The following is a 26,944-nucleotide window of genomic DNA, read 5'->3' as shown; positions in this document are numbered from 1 at the left end:
TCCCAAAAACCTCAAGAAGAGGAACAGATGAGGGATCCCTCCTCTAGGATGCACGGGCATGTAATAGATGTCAAATAAGCTTTTTTAAATTCAAGGTAACCTTTCCTGACCATGTGTTTCAATTAACTTCATAATTAATGCAAAAAATGATGGTATTAAAAGCTCAAAAACGGACACTGGTCAAAGTTTGGCAGATTTTGTTCTTTTGCAGAACTGTCCAACATCAAAGTTAAGTAGAACTTTTGTAACTCCGTAACTTGTTTTGCTTTAACTTATCACTGTGAAGTAAATGTAATTTACAATGTAATTGCTATAGAATAATGACAGCATCTGAGTATAGATTGATTCCCTATAAGCCTTGTTTTCATTGGTCTGCCACTGGGCATGATCTTCCTAGGAAAATTATGTCTCCATAACAGCCTAAATTAATGAACCGTTTCACACTTTTTCTCCAAATGTTTTTTTTCTAAGGTTAATCCCTTGATACCCCAATGCCAGTCCCGAGTTAAACAAACTATGGTATTACAACACAATACCAATCATTACAATAGCTTATGTCTGTTACTAAATTTAATGTAAAACTATTCAATATAAAACTATTTCAGTGTACCTCTTCACTGAGCATACTTCTTTGTTCTCTGTTATTTCCAAAAAACTCTTGATAATTTCTTCATGGAACTAAGCTCAGAGGAAACAGAAAGCCATCTGGTGTTGTGTTGCAGTTTGTTCCCCCATCAGATAGTGTTTCCCATAGCGGTGCCCTCCACAGTTGTACATTATGGTTAGGCATAGCACAGTAAAGTAAGGGGGAACACATTGCAGCGGGGAAACAGATTTCAACACAACACCTGTTGTATTTACTACAGCAGCACAACAATAATACCACTTGGAAATGCTAGGGGCTTATGTCTGAGAGAAGACATTCCTACAAACCACTACCCTTTGGCCATGGTCACAAAAAATACTGATACCTGAGTGTCCACAGTTCCCAAGGACTGTGGATCAGTTTCTATGCTGGATGAGTCTGTGATGTGACCAAGGTAAGAGAATCTTGGTGTCCTCACAAAGCCCTCTTCAAAGATAGTTAATTCAAACTTTGTAAGTGAAGACACAATAATCATTGGTATTTTCTATCCTAGTCTAATATAAATCACATTTACATTCCTCCACTCCTGAGTCCCAGAATAACCTAAAGTAATCAAGGATTTTTGATAGAAAGATGAAGAAAAGGTGATCATTATCCAAACCACTACCTCAGTCGTTAGTTTCATCTTCCTCTCAGCTCAATAAATCTAGATAACGTTTAGAGATCAGGCAATTGGTTCAGCAGCACGAAGAGGAGTTAAATGCTGTTTGTCAACAAGAGCCTGTACACAAACCACTCCACCTGTGTGTGGATTATTTATATGAATAGCTTAACAACTTGTCAAGGCCACAAGTGGCTTAAAAAGTACAAATCCACAATCACTCCATACATACATAAATCACTTACATTACACACTAAGCTGAAGAATAGTTTCTGTCATTAAGACAGTAAGTTGGGCTGATAAAAAGAGAGAGTATTTGAGACCAGATTTATGTTTTCATAGCCTCCTCCCATTCAAACAGGCACCTGCAGCAGCAGCCAGCTCTGGAGTAACTGCTGAGGACAGCTAATCATTAGCCAGTTAGCCTCCATTATGGCCTGGGATCCAGGCCTGGTGATAAAGAACCAGAGGACGCAGGGCTCACAGTTTAATGATCCAAAGATCAGTGCAGGATTTACAGGCTCTGGGTTTCCACCGAGGCCCCTGGACAAAAGCCTCCTCCCTTCCTTCATATACTTCAGCAAAGGGATTGAGTTCATAAAACCAGGAAACAATGTAGGAAAGTAATGAAATACCCCACCTATCGCGGAAAGAAAAATAATATAAAGGAGACATCAATCGTTGAGGTAAAGTTTCAAGTTGATTAGATGATAAATAAAGGCAAGGTGCCAAGAACAAACATTTCACACACTAGAAGTTTTACCGTGCCTTCAGCAGCCCTCTTATTTAGTTTCCTTTGAAGAGTTTGACATTATAGCTCTTGGTACACTCTGAATTTATGGGCGTTTGGCGGAGACTTGATTCAACCGTTTCAGGCCCAGAGGATCAACTCTGATCGCTCTATACTGAGTCTGAGCCACATGCTGATGTCCAAAACCAAGACTAAACTTCCACCAAAGCTTGTAACGGATGCCATCCATAACTGACAGACGTTTATATGTTGCAAGCCCACTGCAATGGCTGAAATCCTTCACACAGTCTCAGACAGCGTCTGCTCTTCCCTCTCAGATATCCTCCTACAACTTCTGTGAATTCCTCCTCCTCCCAGTGGTGGAGAGATAAAAGAAAAAAAGGTTCATCCAATCATCTCAAACGGCCCCACGAAAAACTAAAGCAATGCCCAGGTCAAACAAAACATCTCCAGTTCTTTCTTCTTCCATGGACCATGCACCTGCTCATTACTTTACATCTTAAAGCCAGACCAGTGTCTCAATGTGCTTTGAAGCAGCCAGATAATTGAGAAATTTAACCAGCTAGAGAGATTCAGGACCCCTTGAAGACATTTCCTGACATCCAGTGAGCATCCAGTTTGGTGCATGTTTTTAACACTCGGTTTACTTTTCACAACATGTGAAGCAGGCTGTTAGACACACTGGGCCTCATGCAAGAACATTTTCATATTCTTATGTTAAGTTTTTCTTACATTCTTTTGTACAGTGGGCTTGTATGAGTGTGCCATGTCTAGGGTGGGGTATCAAAACAATTGCATCCAATGTGACGTCAGATGCTTATCTCATTTACACACAATTATGAAACTGTTAGTTGGACATAGTTTGAATGAAATGCAGATAGACTTTAGACCATTTAGCTTGGCATTTTAACTGTGTTTACCGTGGCTGCTAGCTAACGGAAGGATACTTACTGTCAGAGCAGATGTCTGTAATGTCTGCATTAGAGGATAACTAAGTCAATAGACAGTTCAGGCGTGTGACACCAATACGAGGCAATGTAATCTGCGTCATGAATCAGTCTGATATGTATTGGTCATGTGGGCACTGGATTTCAGTACCCAAACCTAGCCACGTCTGATTGAGCATACACTCATAACTTCAAAGAACTGTTTAAGTGATCTGCCAGTGCACATTAATGAGAATTGTAAATTAGCATAATTAACCCTCCAATAATTCCATATACGACTTCACACCCTGCCCTTATGTCAGAAAGTGGTCACTCATGAAAATGGCATGAAAAAGTTAATAAAAAAAAAGAACTTAATGAGATTGGAGATCCATAAAGGAAATTCTTTAAATTAAGGTCAATATTGTCAGGCTATATGAATAAATTTGAATAAATAAATTTTGATAAATGAGATAAATTCAGAATTTGAATTTGAAATGCATAATCAAACAGGATAATACCAACATAAATATGACATAAATTGCTTCAAAGTAATGAAATATAGCAGAGCAGAGCCAGGAGTCTCCGAGCAGTTTCAGGGGACGCTTAGTTAATGGAGGTGAAAAAATATTACATAAGTTATTACATTAATTATCAGAGGGAGAGCTAAACTAATAAACCAAGAAACAAATAAATGCCTTAGGACAGACTGAAGTTATGTAAAACAGCAACATTAGGCTAACTTCGCTCAGTTGTTGAGTGTCTGTGGGATGAAATAACATAATCATAATTCCATAGACATCCAGGATTTTAGTTAAACTATACTAAGTTCTGTACCCCTCATACACTAAATAATTCCTGTTTTTTGAATTTTCTCTTAGCTACAAATCATGTTACAATCTGACTCTCATTCACTTATTCACACCAAGGACACACTGACATGAGGACAGTTCAAAAACTCTGTGATTAGTGGACAATCCACTCTACCTCCTGCACCACAACCACTGGAAGTCCATTAATGACTACACAAAATAAAGAGCTGACAATTGTCCTTTAGCTCTTAAATTAAGTAATCAAGTGTATAACATCTCCTTGTTTAAACTGTCATTACACAAAAAAGTGATCATAGCGAGATAGTGATCATAACATAAATGAGCAAATTTCTAAAGCCCAAGGTGCCATCTTGAAGCTAAAGATATTCAAGTCATTGTTTCAGCACTTAAATCAAGTGCCTGTGAGATCTGAAAGAGCAGATCCTAACATACACAGGAACAAGATAGTTCAGTTAGTTTGTCTTAAATTTGACACGTGGATCAAGTCAACAATAGTTCATCTTGTATTTGCTACTTGTTCTGTCCCTCCTCCTGACTCTGTAAGTGCTGGTTTGCCGTCCTCAGGTTATAAACATATAAACTCTCATGTTATATACAAATAAACTCTCAGGTCAAATCCAGACAACCTTTACATCCATGATTTTACTGGGTAAGATGGGACAGCGATCTGAAAGCGGGTGTAATTTAAGAGTTTAAATTTCAAACTTTGAAGGAAAAAACGGCCTAATCTGTAGTGAGCTGATGATTTGTTGCTACATGGCTAATTAGCAATTAGCCCACTGAAAGACTGGATCCAAATGCCGGTATGGTTAATGGTCTACAGAACTGGCACGGACACCACATTCAGTCTCCTTATCAGATTCAGGATTTCCATGGTTGATCAAACTCCACATGTAGCCAAGTGATGACATCATTAGCTGGCATGTGCTTGAGGACGATGTCACATCGGCCTTGGTCCGAGTGATTTTTACTCATCGCAGAAGACCCTCTCCATCACCGTCACCATCCCCCCGATGTGGTGTGAATGCCTCCTCTGTGAGCCAGGCCAAGGATCTGCCAGCGGCCCCTCTCTTTGTGAGCTGAATGGGCACGGCTCGGCCACGTTTTAAGGCGCCCTAATGTACCATGGCTGGACCACAAAGGCAGCGTGGTAATTTGCCAGGGATAATGACGCTCACTTAATTCGGCCCTAGGGGCCACAAACAGAAAGCTTTAAAGAGAATCCCCATCTAAGGATGAGTCCCCTGTCCCCCCTTTTTTTCTAGGTCCCTCTCTCTCCCTCGCAGTCCAGCCCTTCTCTCTCTTATTGGCCTGAAAGGAGCTTGTTTTCTTCCGGCTTATTGTCATCCTGAACTAAATATCAGCAAACAACAGTGGGACTGGAGGAGACAACATGCCAACCACGACTGGAGTCCCTGATCTCCTCCCAGAGGAGCAGAGAGAACCAAGACAAACATAGAGGAGCTTCCTTAGAGCAGCCAGAGAGGGAGCAGCGCTGCTCTGCTCCAATGACACATATTAGGGAAAGACATTTAGGCCACAAATTGAATTGAGCAGAATAAGTGAGAAGGAGGCGAGTGCTAAGCACGGGGAGTACAACAAGAGAACGTGAGCAAATGCCAGGGCTGGTCTTCAGGGATATTAAAAAGAGAGCAAGAAGAGGGTGAGATTGGAGCAGAAGCGGTCTGTGCTTTTCATGATGAATTGGCTGTTGAAGGTTTCTGTCTTTGGCAGTAAAGGATTGTTCAATACCAGCTTGAACATTGTTTCATCCCAAAAAGAACAGGATCTGTTTTTTATTCAGGGCCATGATCAGGTGATGAACCCTAACAGCAACTTATCAACAGCCAATCAAACGTGTCAGGTGATCACATTAAATATTCCACATTCCAAACATTTCAACAGATTTTAACTGATTTCAACTGACAACAATTTATCGCTGAAATGCATAAAATAATAACACAGAAAATGGTATATTGGATGCGTCCAAAGGAGATTATTGTCATAGACAATACATTAGTTAACAGGTGAATATCTTTACTGCTAGATTAGTTATAGTGATGCTTTAATATAACATTTTGATGAGGAGCAGAGCTGTAATCTAAAATTTAATCATAACAAGCTACAATTTAATACTGATGTCACAAGGCGGCAACAGCCATCATGAAACAAAGTAGCCGACCAGTGCCTGAAGAAAAAGCATTACAATACAGCTGAAGTGATATCCAGCAAGAACACTATACAAAATAAGTTACAGAGATACAAATGTAGTTATAATGACAAATCCCACTTGATTTAATTTAGCGAGAAAACAATTATTGAAAAAAAATACCAATCTTGCCAGCTAATCTTAGTGAAATAAACTATTAAATCGTGTTGAATGAGACTGTGATTACTTTTATTTGCTTCATGTAACTGTCAAGTTGTGTGAAAGTATCACAGTGTAAAGCCAGCCTAAAAATATTTCTTTCACATCTGTGATAAAGTTGGTCCTCATTTTGTTTCCAGTACATTTAATAACTGATGGCAGATGGCAGCTGATGTTCTGCAGCAGATAAATCATCAAGGTTATTACAAGAGATGATAAGATTTGATTATCTTGTTTGTGGAGTTTGGGGCTTTTGTATGTGTTCAAACCATAAATCCGCTTTAAAACACTCTTTTATGATCTGAATTTGATGCAATTCATGAATGAAAAACTTTATTCTCAACAATTATCTTTCAAATGATCAGCTACAGAAGACAACTAAGAAAAAAAAATGTTTTGAACAAAACCAGAAAAAACACGGCTCCAGGCAAAATGTTGGCTCAGGATTCTTGGGTAATTCACATAATCTCTAATTATGCCTGAAGGGAGACAACAGAGTATTTATGATGTATTAATCTACATAAAGTCTTAATCATGCCCTTTTAATGCAAACAAAGCAGAGGTTGATTACCATGAATACCAAACTGAAGTCACAGATTAATGATGATGATGTAGATGCTTCATATTGAAAAAAATACCCAAAATAAAAAAAGAGCAGAGGGTCGTTACATCATTACATCAACGTTCCACAGCTGTACTTTCAGTGGCGAGTCAAATTAAATTGCTCACCATGGCAAATAAAAAACAGGTTGCAACTAAAGTATCCTTTAAGAAGATGGTTTAAATATCAATACATATTGCTAAAAAAAAATGTGTATTTTTCAGTCCTCTGTTCATCCTTTTATTTGAATCTGGAGGGTTCTTTACAATGACTGACAAGACTAATAACAGCTAATAGTATGCAACTATTACATGTTAAAATAAAATGTTTACAAACCTCCACTGATTATTAGTTGTTCATTGTTAGATTATGAACTAACCCTTAACTCTAAAACAACATTTCACAGCTATCAGAAACTTGTAGAAAAATTTTCAACAACGGACTTGATCATCAGGAAATAGATTAGTCTGATCACAGTTTACTTAACTCACTAATGTTGTCTGTTGTCTGTCTTTTACAAACCAAGAGACTCCAGTTCGTTATAAATCTAGTGTAATCTAGGGCTGGGGGATCTGGCTTATAAATAATATGTCAAAATCTTTAGGCTATGCCACAACATAGGATATATATCTTAATATGTCTAGAAAAGACAACATTTATGCATGTAACAATATGATGATATAAAAATAACTAAGATGATATCTAGTCTCATATCATGATATAGATATAATATCAATATTTGGTCAGTGTAATCTAATGTAACTTGCATGAAATTAAATTATTGAATTAACATACAAATGAAAAAAAAAGTACCTCAAAAACCCATGAAATATTTAAGTGACAACACACAAAATATCGGTGACTCAATCACTCAGGCTGATAACCTGTGAAACTGAGAGGGGAAAGATGGAGTGGTCTGCCCACTCACCACTACTCTGCACTGACAACTTTCAAGTGTGACACCAGTGCCGTAATGATAAAGACCCTTCTTTTTTATTTTCCTCTGTTTGGGTCCAGTTGGAGCCTTTGTTGTGTGTCTTTGTCTCTCACTCATATTGCCTTCTTTCACATAATATAATAAAAAAAAATCACCCTCAGGTGTTGAGGGACCCTATTGTTGTAAAAATCAAATTAGCAGCAGGCATGCAAATACACTGACAGTCACAGTCTGTTCTGATGGAGGTGATGTCACAGTTGTGTATGAGGTCACATCTCATCTGAGCACTGATTTCACCATATAGTGTCAATTAGGCTGAAGGCTGTCAGCACCAGAATGATTCACAAAGAGAGAGAGAGAGAGAGAGAGAGAGAGAGAAAGAGAGAGAGAGAGAGAGAGAGAGAGAGAGGTAAAACTTGTCCATTAGCAGCCTGTAGAAAGCCCCTCCACCCTCCACTGCCATACTCTCACTGCTGCTTTTCAAATCACTTCACTCTGTCAGAAAAAAGGGCTTTCACTGAAAAAAAGGCTGCCTTACCTTTACTACAGAAGCTACAGATTTTTGGGGGGCAGGAGGAAGAAAGACATTCAGTAAAGATGAGAATGAACAAAAAGGAATGACCACAGTCCCTCATCGTAGAGGCTATCCACAAGACCAGAGAGATGTTTGCCAGCAAAATTGAGCACAAAATAAAAAAAACCCAAACTGAGTTGTGGAAAGCATGCAGAGCAGAAATCCAGGTAAAAGATGCAGAAAGTAATCGAAGAAATGCACAAAAGTGGCATGAAAAGTTTTGAGTGAAAAAAAGATGAAAGTGTACTCACCAGCTAAGCATCACTGGGGTATGGGGAGGGGGCTGAGAGGGCCGTCTGTCCTTTTCAAACCGATTCTGGAGGGAGAGACAGAGAGAGACGAGGGGGAGGGGTGAGTCTTTCTCTAGCTGCTCGCCTCCTTCTCATAAGCAGAGCGCGGAGCCACAAAGAAGTGCTGGCGCTCTCGTAAACAAACCGCCAACTTATCAATGGAGCAGAGAAGGCAGAGCAGGAACAGCATTTAAACGGAGACTTCATGGGGTTGGGGGGCTGGAGTAAAAGACGGACCTGCAAGATGCCTTTACATCAAGACTGGACAATAACAAACCACAAAGTTTAATACAGTTCAAACACATAAAACCCTAAAACCCATATAACGTGAGAAGCCTTGTGCTGCATCGAAAGCACAGCCTAAATATGTTGCAACTGTAAATTAACAGTATAGATGTAAATGAGGTGAATGGATGCCTAATTGTGTTGAATCAAACACAGATGCTAATATGCAGAGAGCACTTTGGGTTCCAAGCTTTTTGATCTCAACGCCTCAGAGCAAATTGGAACAAATAGCCCTGGTTGGTTTCTACGGCAACCTGAAAGAGCAGCTCAGACTTGCCATCCTTCTCGCAGCGTCAGCTGCCGTAATATGGCTGCTGTTTCCTTCACTTCCACACAGAATGGCAGAAATTAATAAAAGAGAGATCGATTGTTGTTAAGGCTGCGCAAATAATCCAAATATCAGAACTAGAACATGTCCAAGGCTGCAATTTCTTGATGAAGGTAAAATGTATGACATAACCGCACTATAATGATGTACTGTGGTGCTGCAGAGATGCCCCGGCCTAGAAATCTTGCTTTCGTGTGAGAAAACATTAGTTGCTGATTAGTTTTTCAACAAACTTATTTGCCTTATTAGTCTGTAGAATATTAGAAAATATCGAAGAATGTCCATCAGAAATTCCCAGAATCTAAGGTAAGGTCTGTAAGTAAATAATTTTTTATTGACAATTGATCTGTCCATCATTTTTCTTAGTTGTTTGGTCCATAAAAAGTCAGAAAATAGTGTGTGATTAATTTAATAGTTGACAACTAATTAATTAAATGACTAATTGTTGCAGCTATAAAGGTGACATCTTCAAATTTCTTGTTTTTGTCTGACCAAGGGTCTAAAAATTAATTAAAATCAATTTACAATGGTATACAACAGAGAAAAAACTTTGGAACCAGAGAATACTTGGCCTTTGGTTTCATTAATGACAGTTGATTATCAAAATTATTATCAGTTAATTAAAATCCAGTTCAAAATTCTTCTACCAGATGCTCCAGCTCCAGCTACAAGACTGTGAAGCCAGAAAGACAGGTACACAAATGCAGTAAAGGGGATTTTCTATGGAGCTAAGCTGAGAATTTAGCGCTAAGCAGCGGGAAGTGTCCACTCAAACAAAAAAAGTCCCCGTAATCTCTAATGTCAGTGTGGGATCAGGCTTTATTCACTGCAACAAGTGAGGGGGAAGAATTCTCATAAACTGCTTAGTCTGTGACCTATAGTCTTACTCTCTTTCAGACACACACACAGACACAGACGCACACACACACATACACACACACACACACACACACACACACACACACACACACACACACACACACACACACACACACACACACACACACACACGTCTCCTGAAATGATGCCTCTACCCCAGACAGTCAAACAAACAAAGTCTGGAACTACTCAAATTCAGTAAAGTTTTATTTAGCAGATAACTGACAGGCACATTACATTCAGTGAGATGCAAATCACACTGCAGAGATATGATTTGATAAATAACAAGTTGATAACAGCAGATACTATCAGAGCCGATGACTAGGCCCAGTTCTTCGTAAATTGATAACGAGTTATCAATCCAAGTTGACGTTTTTCAAAACTGGTTTAAAATTCATCTTGAACTGCTGTCAGAGTCACAATTCTTTAAGTCTAAACCTGCAAATGTGAAGTTTATTGATAGTTAGCCAGACCATGACCAAGACGTTTTAGGATGATCCTAAACCGCACTATGACCAGATTTTCAAATACAAACTGCTCACTTTCTCAGATTTGTAACTAAAGTGTTGATTTAATTATGGTATTTGAAGAGAACATGTTATTGTGACATCATTAAGTTCTGTTGTTGCAAATCATTATTAACAATTCAATTTTCATAATGAAGTGTTACCTATAATTATACTTGATAAAATATACTGCAAAATAAAAGTCTGTACACTAAAAAGAACCAAACCAAATATAGTTTGAGAAACTGTGAGACATAAACTGAACTCAAAGATTCTGACTATTGACTTTGCTGGAAATTGTTGATTGATTGATTTGTAAGAGGTTTCAGAAAGCTTTCATTTTCATAGCAGGCTCATGATTATCACTGAATAGTTTTTGCATCGAGGAGAACTTCAACTTCATGCAGCACCAACATCAGTCTTTGTTAAACATATTAACTTGTCATATCTTAACAGTAGAGCTGCAACGATAAGCTGATTAATAGATTAGTTACTCGAAAGAAAATTAGTTGAAAGGAAAAATGTCAAACATTTGCTGATTCCAACTTCTTAAATGTAATGATTTAATGCTTTAATTTGTCATTTATGACAGTAAATAAAGAGTCCCTGGGTTTTGAACTGTTAGTTGGACAAAAGAAGCAATTTAAAGATGTCACTTAGGGCTCTGGAAAATTGTGAGTATTTTTCACAATTTTTGACATATTATAGACTAAATATTCAATCAATTAATCTTGAAAATAATATATTAAATTATTTTAAATAAATAAACCTCTCAACATAACTTCATACTCAAAAAGATTTCAAAGTACCAAATTTGCTGAATGAGAATAAACGTGAATATTTTATTCTGATAACATGTGAGCCAAATTTGAAGAACAGGGCCCTGGTTCCAGACTTCTGAATAACTGCAAACACTCAGAAACACTCAGATTTTTGGCAAATCAAATAGGTCTTGTGTCATGTTCACTGATGGCTGTTTTCCACAGAGAAGACAACCGAGCCAATCAGAGATTTGTCAGCAGGATTATGTCTACGGACATCGTCTTCTTGTGCCAGAGCCAGAAAAACAGAGACCGAAAAATGAAAACAAGTGTGGGTAAGACTGACTCAGCTGTAGAGGTTCAGTTGTCAGTTGAGTTACAGAACTCTTAAATCAGCATTTTTCTGAAATGAAAATGATTGAAAATGATAGTGACAGTACTATGGCATTCACTGATAATACATAGGAAGATGGGACAAAATAACATCCTCTTACAAACTGAAAAAAAGATAGTATAAATGCAATGTTATGAAGTGAAAGTAAGATGGCAACTCAGCCTGATTATTAGACAACACAACTGTGCAAAACTCACAAGTCTAAAAGTCTACAGCAGGGGTTCTCAAACTTATTACTAACTCTGTATCTGATTTTTATTCAAGGTCAGAGGTCCACAAGAATCGGCGATAACAAAATAACATTTAATGAACTTACCTAAAAGTTTTAAGCAACATACATTCAACAAGCAATTAATTAAGGTCACATAAAGGCCAGCATGAAACGAGGCAAACACAGCTCAGACAGTTAGTCTATTTATTTCTGACTCAGACATTTTCACTTTTACATTAATTGGTAGAAATCTAATACCAAAGAAAGCTGAGCTGATTTTGGAGCTGATGGCAAGTACTCCAGTGTAAGGTCACTGCATGAACAAGCCAGCAACAGCTCACAAGCAAAGTGATGTACTATTTATTAAATGTAATTTTAAGAAAAATGTCATTATATAACAAACACACCATCATAAGGATAAAAATCTGAGTTACTTTTTTGTGTGATCAGAACAGTGAAGATTACAACACTGCTATACTACTGGGTGGAAACCAAACACAAAAATCTGGTTGGGAACATCACTAGGGCTGTGCATCAGAAAGAACGGTCGCGTCATGCGTGCAACAGACAAACTGACCATGGTAACACACCCACCACAGTGCTGATCACAGCTACACAAAATCAGACACATGCTAGCATGAATTTGGTGTTAGCAACAGATTCCGAGAAGACAGACAGTCTACAACGAGACAGAGCTGCTGACAATAGGTACGATCGAGATGAAATGCGCCTCGCCTGAAGACTAGAAGAGATCAGGAGGCTGCAGCAGGAGGTGAGACTAAAAGCTGCAGTCAAGTCGGAGAGTTTCCAGCAAAGTTCAGAGATCATACAGGAAGAGACACTAACATCCTGTTAGATCACCTGCAGGTTATCTGAAGTCTGAAGACCACGTTCATAGCTGAAGCAATAAAGTGTGCTCTTGATCACTGATTGAAGTAGAAACAGAGATCCCCTTCTGTTACGTGGAACATTTGTTCTTTTGTCTGCCTTGTAAAGCACTTTGAAACTGTTCTTCTGATAAGTCAAATATAAAAAAAACTTTATTATTATTATGAGCCACAATACATCTGCTTGTTGACAAATTAAAACGTCATTGCGCTACATCAGACTAATATATCCAGCGTTAAATATTACAGTTACACAAAAAAATAGTATTATATACAACATGTGGTGTTTGTTGTCAAAATTAAGAGCCAATCAGAGCCTGACAGCTCATCAATCAGGTGACAGCCAGGCGCTTGTAGTCTTTGGAAAGCCAACTGTGGCGCCTGGCTCTACACACTGCGGCCGCCTCAATCTCGTGAGTTTACCGTTGCCCACGTGTGCATGACGTCAGAGCAAGTCGAGATCAAGTCGGAAACAAATCTAACCGGCATGCATTGTGCAGCAATCACCGCTGATCGATTCTGCGCAGGCCTGGCTCATCTCGAACGCACCTGCTGTCGCAAAACAGCCGTAAACCTTTTAGCTCTTCAGGCTAATGTTAGCCAGCAGCAGACTGCTGTTCACAGAGAGACAGTTAAAATCTCACCTCCTGTTCTGGCTGAAGAATAAACAACCTGTGTCTCCTCAAACATTTTCTCATCCAGACTCGTTTAACTTCTGCGTCTGTGTTTCTCATGGCAAAGTTTTAGTGCAGCAAACTGTTGCAAAGTGTCTGTCTCCAGTTTGTTTACATTTACTTTCACGGGAGTTCACGTGAAATCGCGACCACGACATCTCGCGAGATGCCGTTCCCCGTATTCATAATCTTATTATAAAACTATAATAAGACCTGGCTGTAACCTGGAGGACTTTGGAGAAAATGTAAAATAGTATTTAATGAATATTAAATAGTCAGTGTTTTATTCTGAACATCCAAATTAATTTTTACAAGAAAAGTTGCAAAAATGTTTGTGAATGCTGTCAATTATTGTTGACTAAAAATTGGGATCAGCCAAAATCGGAATCAGCAGATCAGACCCTTAAATTCAAATCGCCGCATCTCTAGTACAATTCACTATATTTTGATACTATGAGCAAGGTGATATATTGCTTTTTTTTAAATACAGTTTTAAGAAAACCATCAACTGTCCGCATCAACACTGTTACATATAAGTCAGGAATATAGCATTTGATTGGTTGACTCCACCCAAAGCATCTTGGGATCGCCAGTGGGCAGCTAACAACATGTTAATAACAACAACAACTGTACAGAAAGTACAGAAAGCATTCAGTGTTGGATTTATCAATGTGGATTTCATCCCTAAAGTAGTTCAAGGCTGGATTACAGCACCTCCCACTTGCTCTCCCTCACTCACATGCTGCACGTACATTACACACCACCCTATTTCTTAAAGGAGCTACCCCAATGATAGTATGCTTCAATAAGGTCCAATGAAATGCAATTATTTGGGCCATGCTGCAGCAGTTTGCTTCTTTGTCACTGTGATAAGAAAAAAATCTGTCATAGCCCTGTTTACCTGTTCTTTTCCTATAAAATCACACAATCTCAGTATTCCCCAAATTAATGTTTTTCTGTACAGAATGGCCTCATAACCAGTTTCCAGTTTAAGTTTTAAGAGATGGTGACTGTCATAACTGGCCTGAATCTACATTAAAATGCATGAGACATCATTATATTCTGATATTTAATAGCAGAGCTGGAAAGCCATTAGGAGCTTTACTCAGTAGTATTTTCATTATGTTATCTTGTCTCTGTTACTCTCTCCCTTAACTTAAGACAATGCATTTGCACACACACACACACACACACGCACATTCATACATACACATAGATAGATAGATAGATAGATAGATAGATAGATAGATAGATAGATAGATAGATAGATAGATAGATAGATAGATAGATAGAGCAGCAATTAGAATAGCTACTTACTGTCTCTCCACTTTTCTAATGTTGAATTAGTCCTTGAAAGTCATCTGCCTGTTTGGCAGCCGGCATGTGTGTGTCTGCGTGTGAGTCTGCGTGTGGAGAACTTGAGATGTTCTATAACCAGCAGCACTTCTGATTACAGTATGAGACCGACAAAGCAGTCAGGAGGTTCAGATCACACTCCTGTGCTCCAATCTGGAACTTTCTTTTGGACTGTCAAAACTTCTGCAGCTCACCACAGTGCGTCTGCCTCATTCCTGTCCATAAGAAGTGGTTATCAACGGTCGCCATCGGATCCAGCAGTGAAAATCAAATTCTCCTCATTAAGCCCCGGTTACTGCTAACTGAATCAGACAGTTTAATGAAGACTTAGCGGGAAGTAGGTGAAGAGGCAAGTTACAAGGCAGCAGGAGTTCACAACTCAACAACTCATGGAGTTTATCTCACACATACACACAAGAATACACAAACAACACACACACACACATACACACTATATATTTGTGTAGTTTAATATTCCTCCTTCAGGGCAGTAAAGGGAATATGTCTAATTAGGAGCGAATTACTGCCTGCAGCTTCCCAGTTTACATCAGAGTGTAGCAGGGTGTTGTTGCTAAACAAACTTTTTTTCTTAAGCCACCCAAAGTCTCAAACACAAGATCCGGATTTTAACTTAACAAGGACACACTACATGATACAAACTGAACCAGCAGCCGTCCAAAAAAACCTCTCAATACTCTGCTGTAGAGTCATAGAGCCGTCTAATATTGTTAGTCCAGTATCTTCTGATCCTTCTGATTCTGATGACCATTAAGGGTGATTTCCACTGAACTCTCAATTTTCTTCCCAGTCACCAACAACAATACAGACACAGCTCTGTGTGGCTGCAGTGCACAAAACTGTGTTCAAACTAAAGGTTCATTATAAGAACGACAACAATTAATGTTTTATCATGCCAACAGACGTTCTTCAGTGCAACCATTTTCACATGAAATAGTGGTGTAAACACACATGTTACAAATGACACTAATTAAGGTTGCATTCCATTCAGGTGAAACGGAGTCAGGATACTTTTGGAGTTAGGTGCCAGAATCTGGTGCCAACATGTCACCGCTTCCCACACAGCCAGTACCTACCAGACCAAATCACAACAGAGATTATGGTGCTTAATTCTGTTGCCACACGCCTGAGCTGTCTCTTGAAATAGTTCCCCTCTATTTAATTTAGCTGTTATTAGTGCTGTAACTGTTATGTAGTGTTAATTTATTCTACTTGAATTAGGTTTTATTTATCATGTGAATTTCTTATGTAAATTTGTTATGTATTTAGTATTCATTTATATTATATATAGTATACTTTAAACCAATAACAGCTAATATATGATGCAAGCAATGAAAAATGCTGTCATGTCACTGACTGTCATTTTGTACTTCGTCTTTTAAAAAAAAGGTTCAGGCACTGTTCAGTCACTGGTACCATTTAAAAAATATCGCTTTAGCACTTGTATCACATAAAAAACCAAATGATACACACAAATTGTTTCTGAGGGCCCCCATTAACCCGTGGGCTGCACTTTGAGAAACTATGGTGTAGCTCCATCACCAAAACTTAAACTACAAATCTGGAGCCTGAGAGGAACTGAATCTAAAGTAAGTAATTAATGTTTTCTGATGCTGATGAATATTTGTTTACGTCAGTGATGTCTGTCAACACAGCTGTTTGAAATGTCGCAATACACTTTACATTTGTGTGGTCAAAAAATTACAGACTGAAAAAACGCACAAAGCATTTCAAAAGTGTAATTATTTAGGTCCAAAATTTAACAACACAGCAAAATTACATCACGCAATGAGTATCAGTGAGGAAAAGCACACAGGGCTTCTCTCTGCTCAGCTGTGCTGTTTCTCTTTCCACTCACACTGAGCCGAGTAAACAATGAGTCTGCCAGATAAACCGTGTAATGACACTGTTTCTAAATTACCTCAAGCACTATTGGTGCATTATGTGCTGTCACATTTTTGCATACTGACCAACACAAACATCAGCCTCAATAACATTGCCACTCCAGTATATGGGTCCAGATGTGCTTAAAATGTCAAATATTGGTAGATATTTCAATTAGATTATGGCAGAAAACTTTGGATCTAGTCAATTCCCAGAGTCCACTTACAAATCAAGAATTTATCAAAATAATTAGTGTCCATTTTAAAAGCATGTCTGCAGAGTTCTGTGAGGAACTGTTCAGAGAACATGACAAATAATGAATGAGAACAGGGCAAAGATACCTGCACTGATCAGACTACATAAAAGGGCAATCACACTCTGTCAACAAATCTGGAAAACAATGTCCTCCACTTAAACTATTAAAAGCCTCAGCATGGGGGAAATACAAAACTCCCCTAACACTTAAACTGAATCTTTACAATCCACAGCCTAAGGACAAATCTGGGCTGAAACAAACACAACAAAACAAACAGAGAAGCATCACGACCAGGAGCAGAGGACAGACAGGATGTTTTTTTTTTAAAGCCAACAGAAAACATGACTATTCAAAGAGATGAGGCTGTATTGTGATGTTGGATTTGACAGTGCAGAGAGGCAGCTGCAAATAACCAACAGTTCTAATAGTTTAGTGTGTACTAGTAGTATTTTGTCACACCATCTTATCAGTTTCCATCAGTTGGACTTAATGAAATATTCCAAATGTTAAAATACCTTTAGTCTCAGCTGTTGTTGGAACAGACAAGAAGCCATGAATCAGAACCGTAGTAAATTCACAAGGCTGCATCACTGAAAGTGAATCAATTTAAAAGGATCTTTTGGCTTATTTGAAGTGGTGGTATGAAGTGGTCAGCAGACCTCCACTTTGGAGAATCATAGAGTAGTACCAGCTAAGCAATGTACTGCTGTGGACAGGGTCAGCAGCAAAATGGATTTTAGCTTGGAAAAAAGTCCACCTAAAAAAAATCATCATCAGTACAAGTGTATGCTATATGTAGAATATTTTCACTGCTTTGCTGTCGGACAGCCTTTTCTGGAAACTGCCGTTATACATTATCAAACATTGCTCTCTAGTCAACCACCAGACTCCACTGGTGAAATTAACACACAAACTAACTACCAAACTGAGGCAGTGGTCGACCAGTAGCTCTTGTGTGAGGTAAAATAACTGATTTTCCTTAAGGAGTCTGGTTGCTTTGAAGAGAGCATTATTTGGCTTACGTATCAGCAGTTTCCCCGTGGAAAAGGCTGTCTGATGGAAAGGTATAGGAGCAAATATATTTTAATATCCTAACACTTAAACTTAAATATCCTTAAACTTAAAACTGATATTGATTTTTTTTTTTTTTTTTTTTTTTTTTGGAGGGACCTTTTATTTTAAGTGGCTAAAATACATTTTGCTGCTGACCTTGTACACAGGAATACTTTGCTTAGCTTCTGTACTTGTTCTCCTCTCTGCTTCTCCTCTCTGCCGACCTCCATCTACACTGACTATTGATAAGACCCTCGCACAACCTCACTTCACATAAACGGTCCCTTTAACAACATACAGCACCTTCTGCTGCAAGACCCTCTATGTTTAACACAATACATGAAATCAATTGTGCTTGAAAGACAGAGAGAGAGATGTAGTGAGACAGTTGCAATTACACCGGTTTAATAATACAACACACCCAAGAGGCTGGTGGCTGTTGTAGACGGGTCGTGGTCACACGTGAGCACACACACACATACATGCTGCTTCCAAAAAGGTCGACTCTTACAGACAATGCGGTTTAACTTGCACAACCTGAAACCATGGCATCACGTTGTCAGGCTAAGTCATCCATTACCCTTGTTATTCTGCTGCGTACTCTTACCAGCCTGGCCGGGTTTCCAGCCCAGTTTCATATGTCCTTGGCTTTCCATCATAGCACTTGACACCTGTTTATATACGACGTGACCTCTGAACCTGTTCTCAGAGACAGAGAGGTCACTTGTGTTATTGCAAGAGTGGTGACAAATGAGCTAATACATCTAAGACGACGTCTAAATGTAAAAGCTGCAGAGGGAATAAAAGCATCACTAATGCAAATGACGACAGGGTGGCTGTTTGCATCCATGCACCTACACATCCACACTCCCATGTATACACTGTCAGTAAGCATTATATAAATATGTGTGTTCCTCTACTTCCATCTTCGTGAAAAGCAATTTCAGACCTTGTGTCATGTGTTTTTATCTGATTGCTCACTAAGCTCAAGTGGGTCTCTGTCGTAATTAAGTGGCACTTCCATTATAGAAGCCCGGGGCTTCTAATACATCAGCGTTAGCTTTAATGCTACAAAGTGCACGGCTGACCAACCGGCTTGGAGAAATGATGGAGAGCTAACTATACTATTTGAATGCAAAAGTCCTCAGAAACATGACATCACCTCATGCAGACAATACTGTGCCGCAGCTGGGTGAAATAGTAAATGTTTATGTAGAATAATCCCAAGTTGGTGCTGTTGGTGATAAAAAAGAAGGCAAAATCATTTGGCCTATTATAACTATATTATATGATTTTTTTCTACTTACTTGGTCAATTTATTTAAAATTAATGTTGCATTTACCAGACACATTGTTGCCAGATATACGATAATAACCATACTTGTACCATAATTTTAACAGCTGTATGACATACGATCAATAATTCCAAAAAAAGAACAAATTTCTGATCACTTTGCCATTTCAGTAAATCCATAATGAAATCTTATTTCAGTCACACATCAGCACGACTGATCACACTGTCATATCAGCAACACACCGACAAAGCGGCTGGTACAGCAGTTACGCAATGTGTAGTTCTGGGGCTTTTGTTTTGACAGATGGGGATGGAGGCATTACTCTATATATATATAATGTAATATGCTAATATGCTGTCTTGTTCAGATGATGCCTTTGTGTAATATGGTGCTCATAGCATAGTTTTGTCATTCAATGTAGTATCCTGGTTCCTTCCCAGGTTATTTCAGTACATAAAATTTTTAAGTCCAGGTATGGTTGTATTTTCTATCTGCAAACACTGATCTGACATCCCATCCATTATCAGATAGCTCTTTTTCACAGCAGCCATTTTGACAACATGCACAATAGCAGCACCCTGACTCTGTTTGACCTGAATGGAACAGACCCTTAATTAGTATCGTTAGTCTCACCTGTGTTCACCCTGCTATTTCATGTCAAAATGGATGCTGTGAAAAAGATCTATTGTCTCCTATTCTTTTCAAATTGCCTATTGTGCCAGCATCACTGTGTGTGTACTTACAACAGTTATCATAACATATCATTGAAAACATCTATCAAACAATGGTAGCTAAACTAGCATGGCTTGCTAGTTGCTATAGCTAAACACAGCCTTTTGCCTGCACTAGCCGCTAGCCCTTTGCTAGCAGTACCTATACAGCTGGACAAGCTAAATTCACAACTTTAAAACATGGCATGCTCAAAACTGATTTTTCTGGGGGTTTTTTACCTTCCTGTTACACTGCCTCTCTGTTTTTTCTGTTTCTCCTTTTCTCTGGCTTCAGTAAAACCTGCACCATGCAACGTGTCCACACACAGGTCTAGCTGATGGCAACAAAATGCACTTAACAAATCATGGCTGAAAGAGCGCAGGTGTGATCAATATATTAATTAGGCTATGGCTGCATATCATGCAGCTATGCCATTTCCAGGATCCTGGTATTCTGCATGACTCACTGGTAGCGCTTACAGGGTCACCTGGATGCGACAGAGGCACCATTAACCTTAATTCCACCTGGATTTTGACAAAAAGTCAAAATGTCTGCTGTGATAAAGGTCATCCAGCTTCCTTATCATTTCAGGCCTGGCTGCGGTAGCCTCATCTTGTCAGTGAAGAGGAGTCTGTGGGCTAACATTGCTGGCATTCAGGAGTACAGCTCCGTTAAACAGCAGCCTCTAATGAGAACAAGCTAACACCTGCGAGAAGAACAGAGGAGAACTCTGTGATTCAGTTCTTTAAAAAGTTCCAGCAGTGATGATGAGTGAGTTTTTACTGGTACCTTAACATTCTCTATCATGTTTATTTTCACCTTAGTCAAAATAACACACTTTAGTCAATATTTATCTATTGCACTAATATTCTCAAATACTCAAAAATCAAAATATGCTTGTATAATGTGTTAATCCTGTACACATCCATAGTATGATTTATTTTATTTACTTACAGGAAAAAAATCACCACTTTTTATGTGAATGTTCAATGAGTGTCAGTTGTAAATGTAATCAATCAAAGCAACACTCAGTGCTATAGACGAATCCAGCAGCCATTTTTTGACGCTGCCATTGCTGCGGTGGCACGTTGTGTCCGTAACTCTCTGTGTCCGCTGGCTGGGTCTAGGAGGGAATGCCAAATTTGTGAGACTCTCGTGAGATTTTTCATGTTTTCAGTCAAAATGTCCACTTTTGCAAGATCTTGTGGATCTGGGTTTACCCTCTAGACACTGTATCTGCTATTACTTGCTAATAGTGACAGCACAGATAATTGGATTGACAGCGGCCTTCAGTAAGTGGTGAAGGTTCCTTTTATTAACGTTATTCAAATGTTACATAGTAGTTAAACGTTGGTTGTGACAATGGCCAGAAATGGACAGTAGAGAAGAGAAAAGACGGGCCATCTCTGCTACATTTAAGTGTTTAAGTACTGAGTAAGATATATTAAATATATATATATATATATATGAATTCTGTTTTTTCATCAGTTATGTAAGTTCTTCAGGAACAAGGATCCTTTCTGTTAATATTTTTGATCCACTCTGACACATCCTGTGTCCGGTCCTCTGTACACTCACTGAATCTCTGTAGAGTCTCTGGCCTCAGACAGTGGCACTCTTCATAAAGTAAAGGTTTGTGTATTTTGCATTTCGTTTTTGTCCAGAGTTGAAGTTTGACACATCTGTTGGAGCAGCTGAACTGCACAGCTTCTTCATGACTTCCTAGACATTGTTGTCAAACGTAATGCTGCACAAAAAGTAAGTCTAAAAGTAGAAAACTGTAAACTTCTTATGACGACTCACATTCATTTGTGCTCATACTGCAGGGAGATGCCATCACAGCAATGGCAGCTTTTAAACTTCCGGCACATTGCTGGATTTGTCTATATTGACCAAGAGAGCTGAGTTCTCCAACTTGCAGAGTTATGCCAGCAGTGCCTACATGTACCAGGATGCATTGCACGCAAGCTTCTGACACTCACACCCATGTTGCAGTGCATCACCAGTCTAGCCTATAATTATTGTTTGCTGGGCGAAACACAGGTAACAAAAATACTCATCTGGCATGCCGCCTGGCTACCCAGAGGCAGAGAGTAGAAATCCAAGCTGATTTTTTCAACTGATTGCCTTTTACCATTAACACTGTGCCCACATAAAAAGAGGCCAATTTTCCCTTTAAATATTGGATTTGGAAAAAAAATGTTTTCATGAAAAATGACTGAAATTCATTTAAAGTTCAGTTATTGCAAACGATGCATCAAAGAACTGAAATAAGAGTGGTCATGAAAGCAGTAAGACAGACATCAGAGAGAGGAGATACAAAAGACCTGCAGCATGTTGGACATTGCTTTTAAACTAGTCTGTGCTGCTTGAAGCACAATCCTGCTGTGTGCCTGTGTGTATGTCAGCTTGTGTGAGTGCATTTTACTCCCCTGGACCAGGTGTTTGCTGTGGGATAAAGTCTTTCCAACAGAGTGTTCATGTGGTCCCCAGGCTGTTGATTAGTCTGCTCCTGGAGTAAATGTGGTTACAGTACTGGGTGTTGTATGTGTGTGTGTGTGTGTGTGTGTGTGTGTGTGCGTGTGATGGAACATTTACAGTGTATGTGTGTACATGAGTGCTCTTGGTGTGCACGTCTCTATTTCTGTGTCCTTGACTGCTTGTTTGCGGGAAAGGCTCACATGCACGTGTCTGTAACTGAACTCGATCGTTCCAGGTACAGTTTGTCGTGCGGGTGCAGAGTGAAGTGCACAGCGGGGGGATTGAATTGTCTGCAGGCAGCCAGCAGCAGCAACCTCAGCTTCAGACCAACATTATACTTATCGAGCTGAATATTGATCCACACGTCCAAATTGTGCAGCAGCCAAATGGCCGCGCCAGCTTTGCCAAGCAGGCAGAACGAGACCTGGATCCATTTTACAGCACTTGACACAAACACGAGGAACATGTGATACTCTGTCGCGCTCAAGTGATGTGAAGTGTGCCGCACAACATATTTATCAAACACTAAAATCACCGTGCTCTTTTTCATTGTTGCATTAATTGGTGTAACTCATTCTGCTTCTGTGTGCTTTAACCCTAATTAGCGAAAAAAAAGCAAACATGATGTGATTCTTGACTGTGGTTTGAATGAGTAACTGAATTTATGCTCACATTCTGCTTTACATTCAAACAGCACATTCTGTAGCACAAATTTACATAATGGTACAGTCAGGCTTGATGAACTGTAGAAGAATGAAAAACAAACTAGAACTGAACATCAATGAAACAGCTGCCTTCTAAATGTTTAAGAGTCTAATCCTCACAATTGCTGGAGGAAAATTAATCCTTCCTTTGTATTTCTTTTCTTGATTAGCCACAAATAACACAGACACAACAACAGTCACACGGGACCAAGAGGGTTCAGATAGCCAGTTCCATTTTGGATTCAGGTCCAGGTTGGTAAAATATTCAAATTTTTTAAGCTTTGAGTCTGAGTGAAAATCAAATCTTTAAATTATTTTTCAGTTGCAAAAGGCAAAGTATAAAACGTGCAGCTCATTTAACTAAAGCTAATATGTAATCTATCTGACTTAGTTATTTATAAGGTATTTATAACTTTTGTCACACACATTTGTTTTGGGACGGTCACTTCCATTTTAGATCCAGTTCCCTGTTGGTAATATACCGACCATTGACCCTTTGCTAAGTCCCACCCTCCTTAGTTACTGTTGCTACATCTGTCAAGCTTTCCATTCTCGCACTGCACATGTAGGTTACAGTGATAACAGTGGCAGATTTGACTGCAAAACTGGCAGTAATTAGTCAGTATTTGATTTGACAGAGAGGTAAACAAAAGCAGCTTCTCGTTGCTAATTGAAATGATGATTCTCCCTAGCAGCGTGGATAGCTGATATAATGTAATGCTAATAAGAAGAACTCATGAGACTCAACTTTCATATGTAGCACCTCACACCTGACGCACTGCAACAAGTGTTGGACCTCATTTTCATGCTTCCATTGAAAATTATTTTTAGCTTGATGAGTTGTCATTGGTAGTGTGAACATAACATTAGCGCCCCATGCCCACCTCTGGAACGTAGAGAAATAAAGTTTGACAGCGCCAAGTTATGGCTGCTAATTTTGTAATTGAACAGTTGCTGTTTGGAGAAGAGGTTTAGGAAGGGTCAGTTGTCAAGCACTGATACATTACATGATGTGACTATATTTAGCTGACATTTTCATCCAAAGTGACTTTCAATAAAGTGCATTCAACCATGAAGATTCAAGATACTAGGTTCATTTATTTATCATTCCACAACACTGAGCTGCACAATGAAATCAAAGTCGTAGTCCTTTCATACTAGTCACAAAACAAAAATTATACAAATGCATGAATAAATAACAAGTCATCAACCCAAGAACATGTTTTAGTTATTTTTGATTTAAGTTACTAGCAAATGTTCAAAGCAAATCTAATTTGATTCAATACTGGATTCAGGGTCAATGTGTTTGAACCACAGCCAGAACTATTCTCAGAGGATACCAGCGCCATATTTTGAAAGAACTTGGATTCAATAAGAAATTCGATACTGGATACAGATTCGATAAAACGCTGCTGAACTTCAACGCTTAGATCGCTGCAGTTAAATCAATGTAGCAGGTCAGTTCATATAGAAGCACAGTTTTCATTCAGCAGTCAGAGTTGGCTGCTGCACAGTGTACAGAGCATGTGCTCCCCATCTCTAATCCGGAAACTTGAATCTTCCTATCAAAGCTTTGAGAGAATATCCCCAACAGCGCACACTCAAACCCTCTGTCCCTCATTATCCCAAACACTTGATCTCCGTTTCCCTCTCACTTTTCTTCTACCTCACATCTCAACAGAAGAAAACTCTGACAGTAGCTGCATCATTAAAACATAGCACAGTGATACCATCCAGCTAAATCCCCTGACTTAGTGGGTGGAGAGCAGCTACACTCAAAAAATACAGAAAGAAGGAACTGGTTCTTTCATGCAGTCCTGAAGTGGTAACTTCTCTCGTAGGAGGGCGAGCCGTATGTGGCACTGAGAGGAGAAGAAAACCATTTGCACCTGCCGTTCGCATGCATATTTACTCCAAGAGACACTGGGCTCAGAGGCATGGGGCCCTGAGGATAAGGATAAGGATCGGAAAGGACTGGGGCGAGGAATTATTTATAAAGCCAAAGGACACCAGCTTCCAGAGGGAAGAAGAGAAAGGATAACTTCTCCTCTCCCTGTTGGTCAGATGCCATCAAGGGAAGAAGTGAGCTGAGCTGAGCAAAGCAGCAGTAAGTATCACCCCGACTGAGGAAGAAAGAAAGAGAGTGGGCGATGAGGAGGAGGAAACAAGAGGGACGAGAGGGGAGGAAGGGCGCATTGCAGCACCACGCAAATCCAGAGAAAAACACACCTTCAGGGGGAGAGCTTGCCTGCAGAAGTCTTACACAGAACTAAAACTAAATTCTGTTTCCTTTGCTGTATGCAGCTGCATCAAAGCAAATTCAAACAGACATGGAATCAGCTGTATTATGGCAATCAGTACCCCTTTCAGCTGGTGAGGCTGCACAGCTCATATGCTTTTATTCCCTCCACTATGTAAATTATGGGTAGAAAATTGAGTGAAATGTTTCCATCAGCCTAATGTATTGTGTGCATTAAGCTAACACAGCTTTCAGCCAGCAGCCCCAACTCCTAATGTGAGAAAGAAACTCTCCCTGTATGAAAACATATGAAAGATAAGAATTAATCATGCCAGAGATGAACCAAACATGATGTTCTCTGACCTTTTAACCCTTAATGTCTTGGGACTTTAATAATTCTCCAAAAATCCTCACTACATGCTCAAAAGTATGTAGACAAGCTAACATTTCACCGATACAGTCTGTGATAGTTCACGATGTCCATTAATTTGCTGCTGTAATAGCCTGCATTCTCCTGGTTTCAGACTTTACACGTTCCACATTTTGAACCTGGCTGGAGAAAATCCCTGTTGCTCCCATTCAGACACAAGAGCATTAGTGAGATCCAACACTAATGTTGGGTGTAAAGGCCTGGATCACACTTGGTGCTCCAGCTATTCCCAATGGTTTTGAAGTCAGGGCTGGATGTCTGGGACTTCCAAAAGGCAAAGGGCTTTCCTAAAACTTCTGCCACAAAGTTGGAGTCACCCTCAGTTGGAACTAAAGTTGAGCTCACATTACAGGATACTCGCCATCAGGTTTTGGAGATCACCGACAAAAGCACAATCACGGACACAATGAAGAGCTTGCTGAGAGTTTGCTGATGCCTCGCAGATGCATGAGACATATCAAGCAGGTTTAATATCTGGTTGAGTCTGTGACGGCTCAGGGAGCCATGCAACAGTTGCAACATGCAACAGTCATTGGCCTGGGGAGGGAGAGAGGTTGAGGGGGAGAGACAGACAGAAGAGCGGCATAGCAGCAGCCAGTGAGCCTCTACCGCAGCAGCACTGAGATAGCACTGTGGAGACAGGAAATAATCTAATGTCCCTTCTAGCATGTGCTTTCCATGGTAAAATGTATTTTGGAGACCAGACAGCTCTGTAGGGGACTCCTCAGGTGAAAGGTCTTACAATGTGTCTCTGATCAGTCATCTAGTGTGCAAAGCACAACATCATCAATATTCCTGATTAAGAAGCTAAAAGCTGCATAGCGTGAAAGTCATGCTGTGTGACAAAGGCATAAGAAGCCTTGGCCAAACTATTACAAACAGCTACAGACTTAAAGTCTATTTTTGTGTTAGCTTTTGTGCCCTTTGAACATCAAACACTTCTCTCCCGAAGCCCTGAAAGGTGCCTCAGATATGTTTGTAACTTTCTCCTTTGTAGAGGATGGCAACTATGGATTCGCAGCAGAATAGCACTAACTCAGGGTGACCTTATGTCACAACAAAAAAT

General features: G+C 39.4%; 1 protein-coding gene across 5 annotated transcripts in view; it reads right to left on the bottom strand.

The window, feature by feature from the left end:
* Nucleotides 1-26,944, bottom strand: part of sema5ba (sema domain, seven thrombospondin repeats (type 1 and type 1-like), transmembrane domain (TM) and short cytoplasmic domain, (semaphorin) 5Ba) — a 233,363-nt gene that overhangs the window by 178,700 nt on the left and 27,719 nt on the right. For all 5 annotated transcript variants that reach the window (XM_084724799.1, XM_084724802.1, XM_084724798.1 and 2 more), the window contains exon 2: nt 8,489-8,553. The gene's annotated coding sequence lies outside the window, so the exon portion shown is untranslated. The remainder of the gene's footprint in view (nt 1-8,488; nt 8,554-26,944) is intronic.

Source organism: Lutjanus erythropterus, chromosome 8, assembly GCF_056507025.1.
Source record: "Lutjanus erythropterus isolate fLutEry1 chromosome 8, fLutEry1.hap2, whole genome shotgun sequence".
Lineage (NCBI taxonomy): Eukaryota > Metazoa > Chordata > Actinopteri > Lutjaniformes > Lutjanidae > Lutjanus > Lutjanus erythropterus.
This window is presented reverse-complemented; position numbering and strand designations above follow the sequence as displayed.